Raw genomic sequence first — 9,052 nt, 5'->3', positions numbered from 1 at the left:
TGCAGGGAGACTTGAAGGCTGAGGTAAAATGTCTCTGTCCAGTCTTATCCTCACCTTTCTCAGCTTAATGACAACCTCAGAGCCCTCGTGGAAGTGAAAGTTGTGCCACTGTGGCCACCTTCAGCATCCTGACAGCTGCCCGCGTGTGGCCGGGCACATGCGCAGCATCAGGCGTTCGTGTGCTCTTGGGCTGCCTCTTGGGCATTCGTGTGCTCTTGGGCTGCCTCACTGTGTGTGACGAAACATAATAGAGTCCAAGTGCACTGGGGAAATTCAGCACTGGCTTTAGTTAATCAAGTCCTTATCAGCGGTGTGAGAAGCTCAGTCCATAAAAGGCTTTGACAGCCATCCCGTTTGATTTGCTTCCTTTCGTTAAACTTGAAGAGTAATTGTACAAGGTAAGGTAAAAATAGCTTACGTGTGAAACGGCCTCGAGTTATGATACCAGATACAACTGTGATGCTGGCACTATACCATCTCCTAATTCCGAGTGTTAACCAAAATTAACTCAATGATAAGTATGAAGAGGAAAACCGTATGTCAAAGCCATGCTGTAAATGTGCCTTCCATTATCAACAGAGGGGGCTTCTAATGGGATGTCTCAATTGTCTGTTATTAACCTTCTTCTATTTTAAGAAAATGTATGTATATACACCCTATGTAAGTAAGATATATCAGTAAGATAAGTAAGTCTTTTACAAATCCTTAATATTTATACTTATTTAATATCTGAAACGTTAATGTTATTTTTCAGTTACATCCCCTTTTAGTACTGCATCATTTACCTCTCATGTTCACTTTGAAAAGATCTTTTCTTTCCTTAAGCTTTTTTCTTTCTTTAAATGACTCTTCTTTCCTTCCATTTTTATCAGACACTGATGTTTTAGATGCCACCTTTTCTGTAATTAGTTTCAACCTTAATTTCCTTACATTTTTAGGAATTCATCTTTGTCACAGTTCACCTACATTCTATTTGTTCTTCCCTCCAAACAGAAACTTATTTCTAACATATCCTGTTACACAATTTGATCCTGTTTATCATAATTCTGCTTATCACAGTCCTGCTTATCATATCCTGCTTATCATAATAATGTCTCTGCTTAGTATTCCAGTTTCTTGATCTTTTATCTTCTACTCAATTTCTCTACAGCATCTCATTTGTTGTGGCTGAATATTTCTTTAGTGGTTGATGCACTGTATGGTTCTAAGGACCTTACATGTAGGTTCTTCACTTATACCCAGGGACTTCCTGGGATGCATTGGAACAATCTTCTGAACTGAGACTAGATAGCAACAGCACACCAAATGAAGACCATCTTTACATGATCAGGAGTTGATCTTGAGGTCAGTGATAGCCTGTGTCAAGTGACAGAAGGTAAAAAATATCATATTATGTGTGAGAAAGGCTCCTAAATGTTTTATAGCAGCAATTTTGTCATTGGAAGGTGTTCATTGCCTAAAATCTATAACTGTTACCTCCCTACTGTTTACAAGCCGCTGCTGCTTCTGGTGGCTCATCCTTCTAAATTTCAAAACCAGGAGGAGGAGCCAGAGGGCAACCTTCCAAGGAGGAGTAAGCAAGATAATTAGGCAATTAATCTCTGGCATTGGAGTGGGATCTGCTTGTGAACAGAGGAACTTAAGGTTGAGATTCTAGCCTTGAATGGGACAGGACGGTGCAACACACACCCACACACACTGTGTGCGTATGAGCCCACTGGAAGCATAGGACTGACTGTCAAATAGGGGAGTTTTGACACTTTGAGCCTGTTTTCCTTATCTGGTAGAGAGACTTGTAATTTTTTAAGCTGTTTGGTTAGATCTGCTGCCCTGGGCTGTTCAGGTGTACTTAAAGAGTGAAGACCATTGATGAGATACGTTCAGCTGAAAAAGCCTTAACAACTTTGAGATGTCACATTTGGGGCTTCATAGTGCATATGGCTAAAAAGAGCACAGGGCATAACACAGCAAGTAACTTCTACTTATTTTGCACAGAAGCAAGAAAATATATATTCCTTTCTAGAAAGACGAAAATCATTATGGTTTCTTCAGAAGAAATGAGCTGAGGCATGAAAATGTTATGTCCTTGACCTGCCTGTTAATAGAGACCCTATATACTTTATACATGCATTTATTAAAAAATAATATCTTGTATCTATATACACGAGGTAACAGTAATAAGTTGGCCATAGTTAGCAAATGACAGGGTGTATGCAAAGCCAATGAAAATGTGTTTCTAATAAAGTATCTAAAAAAGACAAGTAGTGAGGTACAGTGTACCTGACTGAAATTCCTAGCAACTCATAAAATTTACAAAGTAAAAGATGATGACAAGTAGTGTATTTTTTTTTTTTTGCTATAAATATAGAAAAATCACATAATGCAAAAAACCAGTTTAATATGATAAATGGAAGAAACAACCACTTGCAAACCAAGCCTGGAACAAACCTCTGGCAGGGAAAGCAGAAGTAGCTGACAAAGGTGCCTTTATGATATGTCAGATTTATGTCTCAAGATGGCCAATCCGTTCTTGTTTTCATGTGCTGTTGGTGGGATTTGTGTTTGATATTCAAAAGATCAGATTTGCTTCCTGCAAATTGAAAGCATATGCTACTTCTGGATCCCTTTTTCCTAAGGGATTTTTGCAGCCAGTATGTACCCAGTGTTCCTGTCATCTTGACAGGCTAAACTGCAACAAGTTTTACCTCTTCAGATATGTATGAAGAAGTGCATAATATACATGCATAAATAGCACTTCCTGAAATGTTTCTTCATTTCATAGTTACATGCATTTCTTGGTTGCCTGTAGTACCTCTATAACCACAGCTACTTTCCAGCTTCCAGTCCTCTGAATTACTGTATCTCAGCACAGGAGTATTTACAAAGTAAATCCTTTTTTTTGGAGGGGAAATAAGTACCTGTATACCAGTCTAAAGGAAAGTTCTATCAGTATTACACTGTTTTCCTCACCTTTAAACACAGGTCTGTCTATACAGATTGTTAGTAGCTAACCAAAGACTACTACACATCTAGCTTAGCTTCTGAGAACTTAAATATAACTTTGGAACAAAAAAGTAATGCTGACTAGGTGAATATGACCTTTTGGTCAATCTTTTTTAAAAGCTGCTTACAGATTGAGGCCACTAGGACAGCCAGTGTCACTATTTATCAGGGAGTGCTATTGTATCACGTTGGGGAGGAGCTGAAGTGTGCTATTCAGGGTGCTGCTGAGCATAACAACCTCACAGCCAGTGTTCTGGGTAGCTGTGGTTCTTTATTTTGGCCTCAAGCTAGCGAGCACGTTCAGTGGGATTCAAGGGCATCTGGCATGGAAGAGACCTGCACTTCTATGGTTACACCCAAACTTTATTTCTTTCTTTTTTCATGCTTCCAGGTTCTCCTTCACACTCTCTGTCCAGACCACCAAACCCATGAGAGGAGTGAGAATACACAAATGCTGTAGAACTGAGACAAATAAAACTACTTCATGTATAGATGGGAAGGTATGGATCCCACAGCTCTATCACTGTACTCCAAATGCAGATGCAATTTCCTTCGCTTACACAAATAAACTTCACTAGATGCTGAGTTAATTTCACCTGCAAGAGTTATTAATTCATTTTTTCAGTTAATATTCTTTACTTTCAGCCTGATTTGATGTCAATCAGCAGTAACACGCTATGGAAATTATTAGATAAGGTACTTTTCCCTCCCTACTTGGAAAGCAGAAGTCAACTCCCACTTTGTGTTTTCCCAGTCTCTTATAAACAGAGGCTACATAATATTGCAGCTGGAGAAAGGGAGTGGCTGCAGCTTCCCGGGTAAAGGTGTGAGAGCAGGTCGGAGGAGTACTGAGTATATTTAGGATGGCAGGATCATATTGCTGTTGGGGTGGTAGCTCTCTGTTTCCGTTTGGTTTTCTGCATGTTAATATCTAGTGCTGCCCTGTTTTTATAAGCAAAGAACTAAGAAAAGAGAAAATAAACTTTAAGTGAACAACTGTACTGAAGCATGGCAAAGGGAAGAGCTAAGATCTTGCATAGCAATGAAAGCATTTTGATGTATAGCTGTGAATGCAGTATGTGTGGGAGATTGACAGTGCAGCCACTTGTGATTCTCATTCTTGTGTTTGGCTGGGGACTGCTTTTGTACAGAGCTGTTCAAATGTATTCCAGGAGCACAGCACTCAAGGAACTTGGCCCTCAGGGAACCTTAATGCACCCATAATGCTCAGCTTTCAGCCAGCAGGTTGCTTATGTGTCTTGAGTTAGTGTAGAGAGTGAAAAGCGAGTGCACAGGATGGTTTGCACCAGAGTCACCTATCTTCTGCATTCACATGGTGAACAACAAGTAATAATTATTAGTTTTTATTGCTTAGTAGAAATGTGTGCTCATGAGTTTTTTCCTGGAGTTCTTTAAGTGATGTTTTAATATATTTTTAATTACTCTTCTACAATGAAATTTATTTACTGATTTTCAGTAATGATTTATTTTTGCTTGGTGGCTTTTTAGCAGTAGTGTTTGTCTTCAGTGTTTAGACAGTGGACGGAAAATAGCAGAATTGTTTTGAAAGTGTTATGAAAAGCCTAGGCCCAATATATTGATTTGGTCTAGAAAGGTAGGACATCTCTTAGGATGATTTAACTGCAAGCCCAGAAATGTACTAACAGTAAAAGCATTTATTACAGAAAAAGACATCTCATACAAGGAACTAAAAATAAGGTTTGTAAGGTAAAATCAGTAAGTTCTGGATAACAGCCACTTAGTTTTAAAGGCAAAGTTTAAAACAAGATATTTATTCATATAAGATTAGATCAAAATCAAGGGAAGTGTCTGCTGACAAAAAAGCAAGGCAGTGTTATTCCCCTTTGTTGAAACCTGAATAAATTCCATGTAGCACCAAAGACTCCATAGGTGGGAAAAGGACTCGTGGAGTCTTTGTGCAGAAGAAGGACTGTTGTTGCTCAGAAAGCTCACACGGCACTCGGAAGAGACCTGATCTGGCTTAATGGTTGGTCTGTGCCCTTCATTATGAATGTCTTCATCACATTTGTAATTGTTTGAAGAAATGAAGGGGCTTGAGGTGAGCTGTAGAACAGTTCTTGTTCCTTTTGTCCTCAGAGAAACTGGATCTTTGCCATGAGCCCCCTTTTTAAACGTGAGCTTCAGAAAACTCTATCTTTTAATATGTTAATCCAGAGTTGTTGGACTTTTTAACAGAAAATCTGTAGACCTCCTATATAATAAACTCACAAACCCCCCACCCACACTACAATGTATTTAATGTGCGATTCCAAACAAAACACACAAAAAGCCATGCCAAATCTTTACATTTAAATGCTTAATACATGGAAATAGAATAAGAATCGCACTAGATCATGCTGTATTTTCAGAGACATAGCATACGTGGTACTTACTGAAAAACTAATAATTCTAAGTGAACTTTCAGGAATTGTGTTCCCTAAACTGAGTCCTGGAAACTGCCACAGATACAGCAACTGAAACACTTTCAATGGAAACTCAAGTATTAGACTCAGAAATGCAGGTTAAAGAGAAACTGTTGGGAAGATGTGAGAATTAAGTCAGTTGCAGGTGTAAATAGAAGTTTCTCACCAAAGGGGTCTGTTGGCAGTGTAAGAATAAAAGCTTCAATCAATCAGAAAGAAAAATATGGGGAGGATCAAAGAATATGTCAATAAATAGTAAAATGAAACCTCACATTAATTAGCTTGCAGATTAATTTCAACTTTAAATAAGGGGTAAGTTTTGACAGCGACTGATTCTCTCTTTTGTGGCTAAACCAAGTACAGGTTAACAAGATAAGGAGCTTGAATTTTATCATCAGCAATTACGTAAATGATAAGATCAGGGCAGAGACTGTTTTCCCAGTGTTTTCCATTTAGGCATATGAAAGTCACACACAGGAGAGCTTATCTAAGTGTCATATGCAAGTTACCACATTATCTGTGGGTTTATATGCTAGAGGTTGCTTCAGAAGGCTTTGACAAGAGTTTATCTTGTTTTCAGAATGCTGCTTGGGATATATGATTCTGCACACGATAATCTAAATTATCCTTACTCCCGAAGCAGTTTTACTGGTTGTTGCCATGACCGTGTACTTTTATCATGCTAAGCGCATCTCCACAGAAGGAGGTAAGAAACATAGCAGGAGGCAAACTGTGAGCAATCCTAGTCCCACTTTTTGGAAGGAGAAATAAACCTGTATATGGCATATTTTATGCTCTTTGGCATGTCAGTTTAATTGATGCTGGAACTGACATCTCTGTGTTTAAAAGATATGACACTTTGCTCTGAGGAAGTTCTATCTTTAGCTGCCTTGTTACTTACAATATTGGTAGGTCACCCAAGGCCATGCCACAGTTACACTGCTTTTCATACCTAGACAGGTTAGTGAGATAAATAAAGATTAGCAGGACTCTGCTCTCCAGAGCTTTGGCAACAACCCTAAGTACAAATGTATATGCAGAAAATAATATTGAATTAAAGTTACTTAAGCAATGCATTTGACAATTTAAGAGGATGTAAGAAATGACTGATATAGTTTTAAATAGTTGAAATGTGACTGATATTCCACTGGATTATGAATTGACAACTAGAATATGATGACTGACCAGTTATAGCTGCATTTAGACAGACTGACAACTACTTGCTAACCAGCCAAATGACAAAATTGAATTAAAAGGCATACTTATAGCCATTACTGTACAAGCCTCTGGAGGCCCTGGATAAACATATGGATCTTGTAGTGAGTACCAGATGTGAACTGGCATGGAAGCAATTCCCCCTCACTGAAAATGCCCCATGTATAGATGTTCAGACTTGGGGGCAGTTGAAAAGAAGCTGAATGCCTCAAAAGGAGTAGGAGGAAAAATCTGATTCATAAAAATTCCAAGTTCAGAGCCAAAGCAAAGAAGAACGTAAAGGTCTTGTCTTTTTTAAGAGACTATATGTAAGAGTAAATTGTCAGATAATAGTTCTGTTAAGGCATTGAATGAAAATGGTTTGGGATTTTTTAACCAATAATAGTTGAGGAAAAGATAAGTGAATGAAATTCCAGGAATCATTCAGCTCTAATGCTGCAAGAGTAACGCAATGCATTGACAAAGACAAGCATCTGTCTGCCAGAATGATGAAAATAACATTGATGTAGGATGGGTACATGTACCAGTGTTAATGTAGGTATGGAGGAGCCCAACTGACCAGCTCTATAGTCTCCAATATAAGTTTTTGGAGGCTCAGGGTGAAACTGCAGTGATGATGCACTGTTGATGGAGATTGACTGCTGGTTTTGGCAGAAGTGAAACCAAATCATCATGTAAATTGTTTTAGTAACAAAACTAGGGAAGTTAATATAGCCCTAAGTTTGGGTTAGGCTATTTTATAGAGTAAATTCCAAGCTGCTTTATTATCAGTTGTGTTCATATATTTTTAAACCAAAGCCCCACATGCTCAGAAAATGCTTTGAGGGCTTTGTTAACAACGTGTCCCTAAGGCTGAACCCCTGCCTTGGCTTAGTGGAAGTTTCCCTGCTATTTTCATGAGCTCAGAACACCACTCTTGTTTAAAAGGCATCTTCATATAGTGCAAGCTAACTGTGAAATACTGTACGTCTGGTGGCATCTTCTAAAGAGTTGTAATTGTTTATGCATTCAGGTAGTAAACCTGCTGAAATAAACAAGAAACATCTATATCAACAACTTAAATATTTTTAATATTTAATTAAATATGCCCATTAACCATCATGCATTTTAATATAGATAAGACTTAAAGCAAGAACACTGTTGTTATTCCTAGTTCACAGTATATCCATTGCTTGCAGACTATAATCTAGAAACATTAAGCTGTGACAGCCTGCCAGAACTTCTCCTGCAAATGATGGAGTTTCTCTAAAGACGCTTCGTAAAAGCAGCAGCAGCAAACAGAGCGACCCTACAGGTGCAAACTGCAGCAGCTCTCCCTCCAGTCTTCCCAATAAGGTTTGTTGAAACTCTCTGTATCTCAACGTCTTTATTGGTAATGGATACCTCCCTTAATTTGCACTGATGCATTTGGAATGTCAGCTTCCAAAACAAGGCACATGGGAGGCATTTAAAGTAGATTTTTTGAAAGGAAAATGAACAAAGAGCATGTCAGGTTCCATTTTGATTTGCATGACAAATCCTTCATGCAGTGTTCTGGTGGGTCGGGCTGGGCTTGCCTGCCACTCACTGCGTTTGTCACTTTGGTTTGAACACTTCTGACAGTCCGTTATGTTAATTGTTCTAAGGATTGTTTTGCTGGGGAGGAAGAAAAGGAAAGGCATTTGTATTTTTGTGCTTGTTCCATTTACAGGAAAGGAGGGATTTCTGAAGGAACACACAATGTTTTCAGTCTGTTTGTGATCTATTTGATTTGTAAATAATCCTATGAAGTCATCAGCAAGTTCAGTACTTTAAATCTTACTGTTACACACTTTATGCCTGTGGTTTTGAGTGGGAAATACTGGGCCCCTAAACTGGAAACTTGGGGAGTCTATTGTTTTGGTGCACACCATTCTTTCTTCCTTTGAGTCCCGCAGTGATGGGTCCTGCAGAGTGGTTTGTGCTGTGCCTATATGCTTCTATGGGATGATATTGTGGTGCTTTGACAAGTGCTAACAAGGGATTTAATGCCCTCAGAGGCATTGCTGGGCACACATTGTTACCGGTGTGGGGGTAGTTTGTGGACAGCTCTCACATGTGTCAAAGACCTGTTGGTAGATATGTCCATACAGCTGAATTCTCCCAGCAGCACTACTCAAGGTGGAGGTTGCTGTTGCCCCTTGAGGTACACGGACTTCTCTATCATCTGTGTTAATAAAACAGCCATGGCTTGTTTGTTTGGTGGTGGGGTTTGAGTTTCAAAGTTCCCAACTCACTGGGAGTTGATCACAAAACAGTATCTTCAGACTGACAGAATGATCAACCAGAACGTTTCAGAAGACTTGTTCATGTTTGTATCTCACAGTTGCTGGTTTTCAGCCGAAGGAGACATCAGTGTTTAAAGAATGAGG

General features: G+C 39.0%; 1 long non-coding RNA gene across 1 annotated transcript; it reads left to right on the top strand.

Annotated features, from left to right (window-relative positions):
- Window positions 1–3,429: 3,429 nt before the first annotated feature.
- On the top strand, window positions 3,430–8,442 carry LOC130604162 (uncharacterized). The gene is made up of 2 exons (XR_008973387.1): window positions 3,430–3,503; window positions 7,841–8,442. It is a non-coding gene; the product is annotated as an uncharacterized LOC130604162 (long non-coding RNA).
- Window positions 8,443–9,052: the final 610 nt, after the last annotated feature.

Source organism: Pezoporus wallicus, unplaced genomic scaffold, assembly GCF_028554395.1.
Source record: "Pezoporus wallicus isolate ANWC-B61680 ecotype Strahan unplaced genomic scaffold, APGP_CSIRO_Pwel_v1 contig_3710, whole genome shotgun sequence".
NCBI lineage: Eukaryota > Metazoa > Chordata > Aves > Psittaciformes > Psittacidae > Pezoporus > Pezoporus wallicus.
The sequence above is the reverse complement of the archived record's forward strand: the minus strand, read 5'-3'. Positions and strand labels throughout refer to the sequence as shown.